The sequence below is a fragment of the Eleutherodactylus coqui genome, chromosome 11, assembly GCF_035609145.1.
Source record: "Eleutherodactylus coqui strain aEleCoq1 chromosome 11, aEleCoq1.hap1, whole genome shotgun sequence".
In the NCBI taxonomy this organism is placed as follows: Eukaryota; Metazoa; Chordata; class Amphibia; order Anura; family Eleutherodactylidae; genus Eleutherodactylus; species Eleutherodactylus coqui.
The window spans coordinates 57,073,602-57,088,514 of NC_089847.1; the positions used below are offsets into that span (position 1 = coordinate 57,073,602).

The window sequence follows — 14,913 nt, forward strand, 5'->3', positions numbered from 1 at the left end:
GATCCAGGAGAAGAATTTTTAAATGTAGGATGATTTTGAGGAGTGGTTCTAAGTTTTGCTATTTGTCACAGAGATGGCAAATTAAGTGTGAACAGATCCTATGCAGCATGTAGTTTCAGGTGGCTACCACTATAGAACAGCAAGGAAGTCGAGTCCCATCACATACTTGGCAGCAGCATGCAGTTCTCTGTCATTTTGCATCGTGACAATTCTAAATGAAATCGGCTTGGGACGATCCTTTTTGGAAAAGACATGGATAATTTCTCCATAGGTATGTAATCCATGCATTTGCCTTGCATGAATTGTGGCCTGTTTTACTTTAAAAGTTAGATAGAAGGCAGAATTGACAGATTTAGGGAATGCTAGGGAAATGCCAACATAAATGAGAAGCAGAGAGGACTGAATGTTTAGTATTTATGCCATTAGCATGGGTCATCACGTTGGATGTAAAACAAGACCTGCTGAGCCAATGTCTGATGTACGGCGCTGTTGCATGTGGAAAGAAAATGAAGCCTAAGAATCATCACGACTGTTTTCCAAATGTGGGTTCGGTAAAGGTACTTTTGTTGACGGGGTGGCCGAGTGGTTAAGGCGATGGACTGCTAATCCATTGTGCTCTGCACGCATGGGTTCGAATCCCATCCTCGTCGTATGATTTCTTTTTGGAAAATTCTCTATGCTCAGCGCAAGCAATGCCCCGAGGAAGAAAATTTACCATCACCGTTCAAGAAGGATGCTATTGAAGTCTCTAAACATATTTACAGGCATTATGTAGCGTATCAGTCAGGCAATAGTGAATCGGCACCTCTAATTTATCGTGCCTTATGCCATCCTACATTTTGCAAAACGTTGCAACCATCTACTTGTTAAAACTAAACCAGAGCTGACTCTTTGCCACTCGGGTGGAGTATTCTAGGGATGTGGGACGAGCATCTTTAATGTCATTGGCTAGTGAACATCTCCCTTTTGGAAAAAAGTGCTGATTATTGAGCAGAATAAGAGAACAAGGCACTGCTGAGAGTTGAACTCAGGATCTCCTGTTTACTAGACAGGCGCTTTAACCAACTAAGCCACAGCGCCCATGAGCAAAACTGTGGAAAACTGTGGAAAACCAGAAAGATGGCAATGATGATCCAGGAGAAGAATTTTTAAATGTAGGATGATTTTGAGGAGTGGTTCTAAGTTTTGCTATTTGTCACAGAGATGGCAAATTAAGTGTGAACAGATCCTATGCAGCATGTAGTTTCAGGTGGCTACCACTATAGAACAGCAAGGAAGTCGAGTCCCATCACATACTTGGCAGCAGCATGCAGTTCTCTGTCATTTTGCATCGTGACAATTCTAAATGAAATCGGCTTGGGACGATCCTTTTTGGAAAAGACATGGATAATTTCTCCATAGGTATGTAATCCATGCATTTGCCTTGCATGAATTGTGGCCTGTTTTACTTTAAAAGTTAGATAGAAGGCAGAATTGACAGATTTAGGGAATGCTAGGGAAATGCCAACATAAATGAGAAGCAGAGAGGACTGAATGTTTAGTATTTATGCCATTAGCATGGGTCATCACGTTGGATGTAAAACAAGACCTGCTGAGCCAATGTCTGATGTACGGCACTGTTGCATGTGGAAAGAAAATGAAGCCTAAGAATCATCACGACTGTTTTCCAAATGTGGGTTCGGTAAAGGTACTTTTGTTGACGGGGTGGCCGAGTGGTTAAGGCGATGGACTGCTAATCCATTGTGCTCTGCACGCATGGGTTCGAATCCCATCCTCGTCGTATGATTCCTTTTTGGAAAATTCTCTATGCTCAGCGCAAGCAATGCCCCGAGGAAGAAAATTTACCATCACCGTTCAAGAAGGATGCTATTGAAGTCTCTAAACATATTTACAGGCATTATGTAGCGTATCAGTCAGGCAATAGTGAATCGGCACCTCTAATTTATCGTGCCTTATGCCATCCTACATTTTGCAAAACGTTGCAACCATCTACTTGTTAAAACTAAACCAGAGCTGACTCTTTGCCACTCGGGTGGAGTATTCTAGGGATGTGGGACGAGCATCTTTAATGTCATTGGCTAGTGAACATCTCCCTTTTGGAAAAAAGTGCTGATTATTGCTCTGCACGCATGGGTTCGAATCCCATCCTCGTCGTATGATTTCTTTTTGGAAAATTCTCTATGCTCAGCGCAAGCAATGCCCCGAGGAAGAAAATTTACCATCACCGTTCAAGAAGGATGCTATTGAAGTCTCTAAACATATTTACAGGCATTATGTAGCGTATCAGTCAGGCAATAGTGAATCGGCACCTCTAATTTATCGTGCCTTATGCCATCCTACATTTTGCAAAACGTTGCAACCATCTACTTGTTAAAACTAAACCAGAGCTGACTCTTTGCCACTCGGGTGGAGTATTCTAGGGATGTGGGACGAGCATCTTTAATGTCATTGGCTAGTGAACATCTCCCTTTTGGAAAAAAGTGCTGATTATTGAGCAGAATAAGAGAACAAGGCACTGCTGAGAGTTGAACTCAGGATCTCCTGTTTACTAGACAGGCGCTTTAACCAACTAAGCCACAGCGCCCATGAGCAAAACTGTGGAAAACTGTGGAAAACCAGAAAGATGGCAATGATGATCCAGGAGAAGAATTTTTAAATGTAGGATGATTTTGAGGAGTGGTTCTAAGTTTTGCTATTTGTCACAGAGATGGCAAATTAAGTGTGAACAGATCCTATGCAGCATGTAGTTTCAGGTGGCTACCACTATAGAACAGCAAGGAAGTCGAGTCCCATCACATACTTGGCAGCAGCATGCAGTTCTCTGTCATTTTGCATCGTGACAATTCTAAATGAAATCGGCTTGGGACGATCCTTTTTGGAAAAGACATGGATAATTTCTCCATAGGTATGTAATCCATGCATTTGCCTTGCATGAATTGTGGCCTGTTTTACTTTAAAAGTTAGATAGAAGGCAGAATTGACAGATTTAGGGAATGCTAGGGAAATGCCAACATAAATGAGAAGCAGAGAGGACTGAATGTTTAGTATTTATGCCATTAGCATGGGTCATCACGTTGGATGTAAAACAAGACCTGCTGAGCCAATGTCTGATGTACGGCACTGTTGCATGTGGAAAGAAAATGAAGCCTAAGAATCATCACGACTGTTTTCCAAATGTGGGTTCGGTAAAGGTACTTTTGTTGACGGGGTGGCCGAGTGGTTAAGGCGATGGACTGCTAATCCATTGTGCTCTGCACGCATGGGTTCGAATCCCATCCTCGTCGTATGATTCCTTTTTGGAAAATTCTCTATGCTCAGCGCAAGCAATGCCCCGAGGAAGAAAATTTACCATCACCGTTCAAGAAGGATGCTATTGAAGTCTCTAAACATATTTACAGGCATTATGTAGCGTATCAGTCAGGCAATAGTGAATCGGCACCTCTAATTTATCGTGCCTTATGCCATCCTACATTTTGCAAAACGTTGCAACCATCTACTTGTTAAAACTAAACCAGAGCTGACTCTTTGCCACTCGGGTGGAGTATTCTAGGGATGTGGGACGAGCATCTTTAATGTCATTGGCTAGTGAACATCTCCCTTTTGGAAAAAAGTGCTGATTATTGAGCAGAATAAGAGAACAAGGCACTGCTGAGAGTTGAACTCAGGATCTCCTGTTTACTAGACAGGCGCTTTAACCAACTAAGCCACAGCGCCCATGAGCAAAACTGTGGAAAACTGTGGAAAACCAGAAAGATGGCAATGATGATCCAGGAGAAGAATTTTTAAATGTAGGATGATTTTGAGGAGTGGTTCTAAGTTTTGCTATTTGTCACAGAGATGGCAAATTAAGTGTGAACAGATCCTATGCAGCATGTAGTTTCAGGTGGCTACCACTATAGAACAGCAAGGAAGTCGAGTCCCATCACATACTTGGCAGCAGCATGCAGTTCTCTGTCATTTTGCATCGTGACAATTCTAAATGAAATCGGCTTGGGACGATCCTTTTTGGAAAAGACATGGATAATTTCTCCATAGGTATGTAATCCATGCATTTGCCTTGCATGAATTGTGGCCTGTTTTACTTTAAAAGTTAGATAGAAGGCAGAATTGACAGATTTAGGGAATGCTAGGGAAATGCCAACATAAATGAGAAGCAGAGAGGACTGAATGTTTAGTATTTATGCCATTAGCATGGGTCATCACGTTGGATGTAAAACAAGACCTGCTGAGCCAATGTCTGATGTACGGCGCTGTTGCATGTGGAAAGAAAATGAAGCCTAAGAATCATCACGACTGTTTTCCAAATGTGGGTTCGGTAAAGGTACTTTTGTTGACGGGGTGGCCGAGTGGTTAAGGCGATGGACTGCTAATCCATTGTGCTCTGCACGCATGGGTTCGAATCCCATCCTCGTCGTATGATTCCTTTTTGGAAAATTCTCTATGCTCAGCGCAAGCAATGCCCCGAGGAAGAAAATTTACCATCACCGTTCAAGAAGGATGCTATTGAAGTCTCTAAACATATTTACAGGCATTATGTAGCGTATCAGTCAGGCAATAGTGAATCGGCACCTCTAATTTATCGTGCCTTATGCCATCCTACATTTTGCAAAACGTTGCAACCATCTACTTGTTAAAACTAAACCAGAGCTGACTCTTTGCCACTCGGGTGGAGTATTCTAGGGATGTGGGACGAGCATCTTTAATGTCATTGGCTAGTGAACATCTCCCTTTTGGAAAAAAGTGCTGATTATTGAGCAGAATAAGAGAACAAGGCACTGCTGAGAGTTGAACTCAGGATCTCCTGTTTACTAGACAGGCGCTTTAACCAACTAAGCCACAGCGCCCATGAGCAAAACTGTGGAAAACTGTGGAAAACCAGAAAGATGGCAATGATGATCCAGGAGAAGAATTTTTAAATGTAGGATGATTTTGAGGAGTGGTTCTAAGTTTTGCTATTTGTCACAGAGATGGCAAATTAAGTGTGAACAGATCCTATGCAGCATGTAGTTTCAGGTGGCTACCACTATAGAACAGCAAGGAAGTCGAGTCCCATCACATACTTGGCAGCAGCATGCAGTTCTCTGTCATTTTGCATCGTGACAATTCTAAATGAAATCGGCTTGGGACGATCCTTTTTGGAAAAGACATGGATAATTTCTCCATAGGTATGTAATCCATGCATTTGCCTTGCATGAATTGTGGCCTGTTTTACTTTAAAAGTTAGATAGAAGGCAGAATTGACAGATTTAGGGAATGCTAGGGAAATGCCAACATAAATGAGAAGCAGAGAGGACTGAATGTTTAGTATTTATGCCATTAGCATGGGTCATCACGTTGGATGTAAAACAAGACCTGCTGAGCCAATGTCTGATGTACGGCGCTGTTGCATGTGGAAAGAAAATGAAGCCTAAGAATCATCACGACTGTTTTCCAAATGTGGGTTCGGTAAAGGTACTTTTGTTGACGGGGTGGCCGAGTGGTTAAGGCGATGGACTGCTAATCCATTGTGCTCTGCACGCATGGGTTCGAATCCCATCCTCGTCGTATGATTCCTTTTTGGAAAATTCTCTATGCTCAGCGCAAGCAATGCCCCGAGGAAGAAAATTTACCATCACCGTTCAAGAAGGATGCTATTGAAGTCTCTAAACATATTTACAGGCATTATGTAGCGTATCAGTCAGGCAATAGTGAATCGGCACCTCTAATTTATCGTGCCTTATGCCATCCTACATTTTGCAAAACGTTGCAACTATCTACTTGTTAAAACTAAACCAGAGCTGACTCTTTGCCACTCGGGTGGAGTATTCTACGGATGTGGGACGAGCATCTTTAATGTCATTGGCTAGTAAACATCTCCCTTTTGGAAAAAAGAGCTGATTATTGAGCAGAATAAGAGAACAAGGCACTGCTGAGAGTTGAACTGAGGATCTCCCGTTTACTAGACAGGCGCTTTAACCAACTAAGCCACAGCACCCATGAGCAAAGCTGTGGAAAACCAGAAAGATGGCAAGGATGATCCAGGAGAAGAATTTTTAAATGTAGGATGATTTTGAGGAATGGTTCTAAGTTTTGCTATTTGTCACAGAGATGGCAAATTAAGTGTGAACAGATCCTATGCAGCATGTAGTTTCAGGTGGCTACCACTATAGAACAGCAAGGAAGTCGAGTCCCATGACATACTTGGCAGCAGCATGCAGTTCTCTGTCATTTTGCATCGTGACAATTCTAAATGAAATCGGCTTGGGACGATCCTTTTTGGAAAAGACATGGATAATTTGTCCATAGGTATGTAATCCATGCATTTGCCTTGCATGAATTGTGGCCTGTTTTACTTTAAAAGTTAGATAGAAGGCAGAATTGACAGATTTAGGGAATGCTAGGGAAATGCCAACATAAATGAGAAGCAGAGAGGACTGAATGTTTAGTATTTATGCCATTAGCATGGGTCATCACGTTGGATGTAAAACAAGACCTGCTGAGCCAATGTCTGATGTACGGCGCTGTTGCATGTGGAAAGAAAATGAAGCCTAAGAATCATCACGACTGTTTTCCAAATGTGGGTTCGGTAAAGGTATTTTAGTTGACGGGGTGGCCGAGTAGTTAAGGCGATGGACTGCTAATCCATTGTGCTCTGCTTGCATGGGTTCGAATCCCATCCTCGTCGTATGATTCCTTTTTGGAAAATTCTCTATGCTCAGCGCAAGCAATGCCCCGAGGAAGAAAATTTACCATCACCGTTCAAGAAGGATGCTATTGAAGTCTCTAAACATATTTACAGGCATTATGTAGCGTATCAGTCAGGCAATAGTGAATCGGCACCTCTAATTTATCGTGCCTTATGCCATCCTACATTTTGCAAAACGTTGCAACCATCTACTTGTTAAAACTAAACCAGAGCTGACTCTTTGCCACTCGGGTGGAGTATTCTAGGGATGTGGGACGAGCATCTTTAATGTCATTGGCTAGTGAACATCTCCCTTTTGGAAAAAAAAGCTGATTATTGAGCAGAATAAGAGAACAAGTCACTGCTGAGAGTTGAACTCAGGATCTCCTGTTTACTAGACAGGCGCTTTAACCAACTAAGCCACAGTGCCCATGAGCAAAACTGTGGAAAACCAGAAAGATGGCAAGGATGATCCAGGAGAAGAATTTTTAAATGTAGGATGATTTTGAGGAGTGGTTCTAAGTTTTGCTATTTGTCACAGAGATGGCAAATTAAGTGTGAACAGATCCTATGCAGCATGTAGTTTCAGGTGGCTACCACTATAGAACAGCAAGGAAGTCGAGTCCCATCACATACTTGGCAGCAGCATGCAGTTCTCTGTCATTTTGCATCGTGACAATTCTAAATGAAATCGGCTTGGGACGATCCTTTTTGGAAAAGACATGGATAATTTGTCCATAGGTATGTAATCCATGCATTTGCCTTGCATGAATTGTGGCCTGTTTTACTTTAAAAGTTAGATAGAAGGCAGAATTGACAGATTTAGGGAATGCTAGGGAAATGCCAACATAAATGAGAAGCAGAGAGGACTGGATGTTTAGTATTTATGCCATTAGCATGGGTCATCACGTTGGATGTAAAACAAGACCTGCTGAGCCAATGTCTGATGTACGGCGCTGTTGCATGTGGAAAGAAAATGAAGCCTAAGAATCATCACGACTGTTTTCTAAATGTGGGTTCGGTAAAAGTACTTTCATTGACGGGGTGGCCGAGTGGTTAAGGCGATGGACTGCTAATCCATTGTGCTCTGCACGCATGGGTTCGAATCCCATCCTCGTCGTATGATTTTCTTTTGGAAAATTCTCTATGCTCAGCGCAAGCAATGCCCCGAGGAAGAAAATTTACCATCACCGTTCAAGAAGGATGCTATTGAAGTCTCTAAACATATTTACAGGCATTATGTAGCGTATCAGTCAGGCAATAGTGAATCGGCACCTCTAATTTATCGTGCCTTATGCCATCCTACATTTTGCAAAACGTTGCAACCATCTACTTGTTAAAACTAAACCAGAGCTGACTCTTTGCCACTCGGGTGGAGTATTCTAGGGATGTGGGACGAGCATCTTTAATGTCATTGGCTAGTGAACATCTCCCTTTTGGAAAAAAGTGCTGATTATTGAGCAGAATAAGAGAACAAGGCACTGCTGAGAGTTGAACTCAGGATCTCCTGTTTACTAGACAGGCGCTTTAACCAACTAAGCCACAGCGCCCATGAGCAAAACTGTGGAAAACCAGAAAGATGGCAAGGATGATCCAGGAGAAGAATTTTTAAATGTAGGATGATTTTGAGGAGTGGTTCTAAGTTTTGCTATTTGTCACAGAGATGGCAAATTAAGTGTGAACAGATCCTATGCAGCATGTAGTTTCAGGTGGCTACCACTATAGAACAGCAAGGAAGTCGAGTCCCATCACATACTTGGCAGCAGCATGCAGTTCTCTGTCATTTTGCATCGTGACAATTCTAAATGAAATCGGCTTGGGACGATCCTTTTTGGAAAAGACATGGATAATTTCTCCATAGGTATGTAATCCATGCATTTGCCTTGCATGAATTGTGGCCTGTTTTACTTTAAAAGTTAGATAGAAGGCAGAATTGACAGATTTAGGGAATGCTAGGGAAATGCCAACATAAATGAGAAGCAGAGAGGACTGAATGTTTAGTATTTATGCCATTAGCATGGGTCATCACGTTGGATGTAAAACAAGACCTGCTGAGCCAATGTCTGATGTACGGCGCTGTTGCATGTGGAAAGAAAATGAAGCCTAAGAATCATCACGACTGTTTTCCAAATGTGGGTTCGGTAAAGGTACTTTTGTTGACGGGGTGGCCGAGTGGTTAAGGCGATGGACTGCTAATCCATTGTGCTCTGCACGCATGGGATCGAATCCCATCCTCGTCGTATGATTTCTTTTTGGAAAATTCTCTATGCTCAGCGCAAGCAATGCCCCGAGGAAGAAGATTTACCATCACCGTTCAAGAAGGATGCTATTGAAGTCTCTAAACATATTTACAGGCATTATGTAGCGTATCAGTCAGGCAATAGTGAATCGGCACCTCTAATTTATCGTGCCTTATGCCATCCTACATTTTGCAAAACGTTGCAACCATCTACTTGTTAAAACTAAACCAGAGCTGACTCTTTGCCACTCGGGTGGAGTATTCTAGGGATGTGGGACGAGCATCTTTAATGTCATTGGCTAGTGAACATCTCCCTTTTGGAAAAAAGTGCTGATTATTGAGCAGAATAAGAGAACAAGGCACTGCTGAGAGTTGAACTCAGGATCTCCTGTTTACTAGACAGGCCCTTTAACCAACTAAGCCACAGCGCCCATGAGCAAAACTGTGGAAAACCAGAAAGATGGCAAGGATGATCCAGGAGAAGAATTTTTAAATGTAGGATGATTTTGAGGAGTGGTTCTAAGTTTTGCTATTTGTCACAGAGATGGCAAATTAAGTGTGAACAGATCCTATGCAGCATGTAGTTTCAGGTGGCTACCACTATAGAACAGCAAGGAAGTCGAGTCCCATCACATACTTGGCAGCAGCATGCAGTTCTCTGTCATTTTGCATCGTGACAATTCTAAATGAAATCGGCTTGGGACGATCCTTTTTGGAAAAGACATGGATAATTTCTCCATAGGTATGTAATCCATGCATTTGCCTTGCATGAATTGCGGCCTGTTTTACTTTAAAAGTTAGATAGAAGGCAGAATTGACAGATTTAGGGAATGCTAGGGAAATGCCAACATAAATGAGAAGCAGAGAGGACTGAATGTTTAGTATTTATGCCATTAGCATGGGTCATCACGTTGGATGTAAAACAAGACCTGCTGAGCCAATGTCTGATGTACGGCGCTGTTGCATGTGGAAAGAAAATGAAGCCTAAGAATCATCACGACTGTTTTCCAAATGTGGGTTCGGTAAAGGTACTTTTGTTGACGGGGTGGCCGAGTGGTTAAGGCGATGGACTGCTAATCCATTGTGCTCTGCACGCATGGGTTCGAATCCCATCCTCGTCGTATGATTCCTTTTTGGAAAATTCTCTATGCTCAGCGCAAGCAATGCCCCGAGGAAGAAAATTTACCATCACCGTTCAAGAAGGATGCTATTGAAGTCTCTAAACATATTTACAGGCATTATGTAGCGTATCAGTCAGGCAATAGTGAATCGGCACCTCTAATTTATCGTGCCTTATGCCATCCTACATTTTGCAAAACGTTGCAACCATCTACTTGTTAAAACTAAACCAGAGCTGACTCTTTGCCACTCGGGTGGAGTATTCTACGGATGTGGGACGAGCATCTTTAATGTCATTGGCTAGTGAACATCTCCCTTTTGGAAAAAAGAGCTGATTATTGACCAGAATAAGAGAACAAGGCACTGCTGAGAGTTGAACTGAGGATCTCCCGTTTACTAGACAGGCGCTTTAACCAACTAAGCCACAGCGCCCATGAGTAAAGCTGTGGAAAACCAGAAAGATGGCAAGGATGATCCAGGAGAAGAATTTTTAAATGTAGGATGATTTTGAGGAGTGGTTCTAAGTTTTGCTATTTGTCACAGAGATGGCAAATTAAGTGTGAACAGATCCTATGCAGCATGTAGTTTCAGGTGGCTACCACTATAGAACAGCAAGGAAGTCGAGTCCCATGACATACTTGGCAGCAGCATGCAGTTCTCTGTCATTTTGCATCGTGACAATTCTAAATGAAATCGGCTTGGGAAGATCCTTTTTGGAAAAGACATGGATAATTTGTCCATAGGTATGTAATCCATGCATTTGCCTTGCATGAATTGTGGCCTGTTTTACTTTAAAAGTTAGATAGAAGGCAGAATTGACAGATTTAGGGAATGCTAGGGAAATGCCAACATAAATGAGAAGCAGAGAGGACTGAATGTTTAGTATTTATGCCATTAGCATGGGTCATCACGTTGGATGTAAAACAAGACCTGCTGAGCCAATGTCTGATGTACGGCGCTGTTGCATGTGGAAAGAAAATGAAGCCTAAGAATCATCACGACTGTTTTCCAAATGTGGGTTCGGTAAAAGTACTTTTGTTGACGGCGTGGCCGAGTGGTTAAGGCGATGGACTGCTAATCCATTGTGCTCTGCACGCATGGGTTCCAATCCCATCCTCGTCGTATCATTTCTTTTTGGAAAATTCTCTATGCTCAGCGCAAGCAATGCCCCGAGGAAGAAAATTTACCATCACCGTTCAAGAAGGATGCTATTGAAGTCTCTAAACATATTTACAGGCATTATGTAGCGTATCAGTCAGGCAATAGTGAATCGGCACCTCTAATTTATCGTGCCTTATGCCATCCTACATTTTGCAAAACGTTGCAACCATCTACTTGTTAAAACTAAACCAGAGCTGACTCTTTGCCACTCGGGTGGAGTATTCTAGGGATGTGGGACGAGCATCTTTAATGTCATTGGCTAGTGAACATCTCCCTTTTGGAAAAAAAAGCTGATTATTGAGCAGAATAAGAGAACAAGGCACTGCTGAGAGTTGAACTCAGGATCTCCTGTTTACTAGACAGGCGCTTTAACCAACTAAGCCACAGCGCCCATGAGCAAAACTGTGGAAAACCAGAAAGATGGCAAGGATGATCCAGGAGAAGAATTTTTAAATGTAGGATGATTTTGAGGAGTGGTTCTAAGTTTTGCTATTTGTCACAGAGATGGCAAATTAAGTGTGAACAGATCCTATGCAGCATGTAGTTTCAGGTGGCTACCACTATAGAACAGCAAGGAAGTCGAGTCCCATCACATACTTGGCAGCAGCATGCAGTTCTCTGTCATTTTGCATCGTGACAATTCTAAATGAAATCGGCTTGGGACGATCCTTTTTGGAAAAGACATGGATAATTTGTCCATAGGTATGTAATCCATGCATTTGCCTTGCATGAATTGCGGCCTGTTTTACTTTAAAAGTTAGATAGAAGGCAGAATTGACAGATTTAGGGAATGCTAGGGAAATGCCAACATAAATGAGAAGCAGAGAGGACTGAATGTTTAGTATTTATGCCATTAGCATGGGTCATCACGTTGGATGTAAAACAAGACCTGCTGAGCCAATGTCTGATGTACGGCGCTGTTGCATGTGGAAAGAAAATGAAGCCTAAGAATCATCACGACTGTTTTCCAAATGTGGGTTCGGTAAAGGTACTTTTGTTGACGGGGTGGCCGAGTGGTTAAGGCGATGGACTGCTAATCCATTGTGCTCTGCACGCATGGGTTCGAATCCCATCCTCGTCGTATAATTCCTTTTTGGAAAATTCTCTATGCTCAGCGCAAGCAATGCCCCGAGGAAGAAAATTTACCATCACCGTTCAAGAAGGATGCTATTGAAGTCTCTAAACATATTTACAGGCATTATGTAGCGTATCAGTCAGGCAATAGTGAATCGGCACCTCTAATTTATCGTGCCTTATGCCATCCTACATTTTGCAAAACGTTGCAACCATCTACTTGTTAAAACTAAACCAGAGCTGACTCTTTGCCACTCGGGTGGAGTATTCTACGGATGTGGGACGAGCATCTTTAATGTCATTGGCTAGTGAACATCTCCCTTTTGGAAAAAAGAGCTGATTATTGACCAGAATAAGAGAACAAGGCACTGCTGAGAGTTGAACTGAGGATCTCCCGTTTACTAGACAGGCGCTTTAACCAACTAAGCCACAGCGCCCATGAGTAAAGCTGTGGAAAACCAGAAAGATGGCAAGGATGATCCAGGAGAAGAATTTTTAAATGTAGGATGATTTTGAGGAGTGGTTCTAAGTTTTGCTATTTGTCACAGAGATGGCAAATTAAGTGTGAACAGATCCTATGCAGCATGTAGTTTCAGGTGGCTACCACTATAGAACAGCAAGGAAGTCGAGTCCCATGACATACTTGGCAGCAGCATGCAGTTCTCTGTCATTTTGCATCGTGACAATTCTAAATGAAATCGGCTTGGGAAGATCCTTTTTGGAAAAGACATGGATAATTTGTCCATAGGTATGTAATCCATGCATTTGCCTTGCATGAATTGTGGCCTGTTTTACTTTAAAAGTTAGATAGAAGGCAGAATTGACAGATTTAGGGAATGCTAGGGAAATGCCAACATAAATGAGAAGCAGAGAGGACTGAATGTTTAGTATTTATGCCATTAGCATGGGTCATCACGTTGGATGTAAAACAAGACCTGCTGAGCCAATGTCTGATGTACGGCGCTGTTGCATGTGGAAAGAAAATGAAGCCTAAGAATCATCACGACTGTTTTCCAAATGTGGGTTCGGTAAAAGTACTTTTGTTGACGGCGTGGCCGAGTGGTTAAGGCGATGGACTGCTAATCCATTGTGCTCTGCACGCATGGGTTCCAATCCCATCCTCGTCGTATCATTTCTTTTTGGAAAATTCTCTATGCTCAGCGCAAGCAATGCCCCGAGGAAGAAAATTTACCATCACCGTTCAAGAAGGATGCTATTGAAGTCTCTAAACATATTTACAGGCATTATGTAGCGTATCAGTCAGGCAATAGTGAATCGGCACCTCTAATTTATCGTGCCTTATGCCATCCTACATTTTGCAAAACGTTGCAACCATCTACTTGTTAAAACTAAACCAGAGCTGACTCTTTGCCACTCGGGTGGAGTATTCTAGGGATGTGGGACGAGCATCTTTAATGTCATTGGCTAGTGAACATCTCCCTTTTGGAAAAAAAAGCTGATTATTGAGCAGAATAAGAGAACAAGGCACTGCTGAGAGTTGAACTCAGGATCTCCTGTTTACTAGACAGGCGCTTTAACCAACTAAGCCACAGCGCCCATGAGCAAAACTGTGGAAAACCAGAAAGATGGCAAGGATGATCCAGGAGAAGAATTTTTAAATGTAGGATGATTTTGAGGAGTGGTTCTAAGTTTTGCTATTTGTCACAGAGATGGCAAATTAAGTGTGAACAGATCCTATGCAGCATGTAGTTTCAGGTGGCTACCACTATAGAACAGCAAGGAAGTCGAGTCCCATCACATACTTGGCAGCAGCATGCAGTTCTCTGTCATTTTGCATCGTGACAATTCTAAATGAAATCGGCTTGGGACGATCCTTTTTGGAAAAGACATGGATAATTTGTCCATAGGTATGTAATCCATGCATTTGCCTTGCATGAATTGCGGCCTGTTTTACTTTAAAAGTTAGATAGAAGGCAGAATTGACAGATTTAGGGAATGCTAGGGAAATGCCAACATAAATGAGAAGCAGAGAGGACTGAATGTTTAGTATTTATGCCATTAGCATGGGTCATCACGTTGGATGTAAAACAAGACCTGCTGAGCCAATGTCTGATGTACGGCGCTGTTGCATGTGGAAAGAAAATGAAGCCTAAGAATCATCACGACTGTTTTCCAAATGTGGGTTCGGTAAAGGTACTTTTGTTGACGGGGTGGCCGAGTGGTTAAGGCGATGGACTGCTAATCCATTGTGCTCTGCACGCATGGGTTCGAATCCCATCCTCGTCGTATAATTCCTTTTTGGAAAATTCTCTATGCTCAGCGCAAGCAATGCCCCGAGGAAGAAAATTTACCATCACCGTTCAAGAAGGATGCTATTGAAGTCTCTAAACATATTTACAGGCATTATGTAGCGTATCAGTCAGGCAATAGTGAATCGGCACCTCTAATTTATCGTGCCTTATGCCATCCTACATTTTGCAAAACGTTGCAACCATCTACTTGTTAAAACTAAACCAGAGCTGACTCTTTGCCACTCGGGTGGAGTATTCTACGGATGTGGGACGAGCATCTTTAATGTCATTGGCTAGTGAACATCTCCCTTTTGGAAAAAAGAGCTGATTATTGACCAGAATAAGAGAACAAGGCACTGCTGAGAGTTGAACTGAGGATCTCCCGTTTACTAGACAGGCGCTTT

At 42.4% G+C, this 14,913-nt stretch overlaps 16 non-coding genes across 16 annotated transcripts; 9 read left to right on the top strand and 7 right to left on the bottom strand.

Annotated features, from left to right (window-relative positions):
- Window positions 1-568: 568 nt before the first annotated feature.
- Window positions 569-650, top strand: TRNAS-GCU (transfer RNA serine (anticodon GCU)). The gene has a single exon. It is a non-coding gene; the product is annotated as a tRNA-Ser (tRNA).
- A 356-nt stretch (window positions 651-1,006) lies between these two features.
- Window positions 1,007-1,080, bottom strand: TRNAT-AGU (transfer RNA threonine (anticodon AGU)). Its single transcript has one exon. It is a non-coding gene; the product is annotated as a tRNA-Thr (tRNA).
- A 618-nt stretch (window positions 1,081-1,698) lies between these two features.
- TRNAS-GCU (transfer RNA serine (anticodon GCU)) lies at window positions 1,699-1,780 on the top strand. The gene has a single exon. It is a non-coding gene; the product is annotated as a tRNA-Ser (tRNA).
- Window positions 1,781-2,510: 730 nt separating this feature from the next.
- Window positions 2,511-2,584, bottom strand: TRNAT-AGU (transfer RNA threonine (anticodon AGU)). Its single transcript has one exon. It is a non-coding gene; the product is annotated as a tRNA-Thr (tRNA).
- Window positions 2,585-3,202: 618 nt separating this feature from the next.
- Window positions 3,203-3,284, top strand: TRNAS-GCU (transfer RNA serine (anticodon GCU)). The gene has a single exon. It is a non-coding gene; the product is annotated as a tRNA-Ser (tRNA).
- Window positions 3,285-3,640: 356 nt separating this feature from the next.
- TRNAT-AGU (transfer RNA threonine (anticodon AGU)) lies at window positions 3,641-3,714 on the bottom strand. Its single transcript has one exon. It is a non-coding gene; the product is annotated as a tRNA-Thr (tRNA).
- Window positions 3,715-4,332: 618 nt separating this feature from the next.
- On the top strand, window positions 4,333-4,414 carry TRNAS-GCU (transfer RNA serine (anticodon GCU)). Its single transcript has one exon. It is a non-coding gene; the product is annotated as a tRNA-Ser (tRNA).
- A 356-nt stretch (window positions 4,415-4,770) lies between these two features.
- On the bottom strand, window positions 4,771-4,844 carry TRNAT-AGU (transfer RNA threonine (anticodon AGU)). Its single transcript has one exon. It is a non-coding gene; the product is annotated as a tRNA-Thr (tRNA).
- A 618-nt stretch (window positions 4,845-5,462) lies between these two features.
- Window positions 5,463-5,544, top strand: TRNAS-GCU (transfer RNA serine (anticodon GCU)). Its single transcript has one exon. It is a non-coding gene; the product is annotated as a tRNA-Ser (tRNA).
- A 2,158-nt stretch (window positions 5,545-7,702) lies between these two features.
- Window positions 7,703-7,784, top strand: TRNAS-GCU (transfer RNA serine (anticodon GCU)). The gene has a single exon. It is a non-coding gene; the product is annotated as a tRNA-Ser (tRNA).
- A 356-nt stretch (window positions 7,785-8,140) lies between these two features.
- On the bottom strand, window positions 8,141-8,214 carry TRNAT-AGU (transfer RNA threonine (anticodon AGU)). The gene has a single exon. It is a non-coding gene; the product is annotated as a tRNA-Thr (tRNA).
- Window positions 8,215-9,942: 1,728 nt separating this feature from the next.
- On the top strand, window positions 9,943-10,024 carry TRNAS-GCU (transfer RNA serine (anticodon GCU)). Its single transcript has one exon. It is a non-coding gene; the product is annotated as a tRNA-Ser (tRNA).
- Window positions 10,025-11,500: 1,476 nt separating this feature from the next.
- TRNAT-AGU (transfer RNA threonine (anticodon AGU)) lies at window positions 11,501-11,574 on the bottom strand. The gene has a single exon. It is a non-coding gene; the product is annotated as a tRNA-Thr (tRNA).
- A 608-nt stretch (window positions 11,575-12,182) lies between these two features.
- Window positions 12,183-12,264, top strand: TRNAS-GCU (transfer RNA serine (anticodon GCU)). Its single transcript has one exon. It is a non-coding gene; the product is annotated as a tRNA-Ser (tRNA).
- Window positions 12,265-13,740: 1,476 nt separating this feature from the next.
- TRNAT-AGU (transfer RNA threonine (anticodon AGU)) lies at window positions 13,741-13,814 on the bottom strand. The gene has a single exon. It is a non-coding gene; the product is annotated as a tRNA-Thr (tRNA).
- A 608-nt stretch (window positions 13,815-14,422) lies between these two features.
- On the top strand, window positions 14,423-14,504 carry TRNAS-GCU (transfer RNA serine (anticodon GCU)). The gene has a single exon. It is a non-coding gene; the product is annotated as a tRNA-Ser (tRNA).
- The last annotated feature ends 409 nt before the right edge of the window (window positions 14,505-14,913 follow it).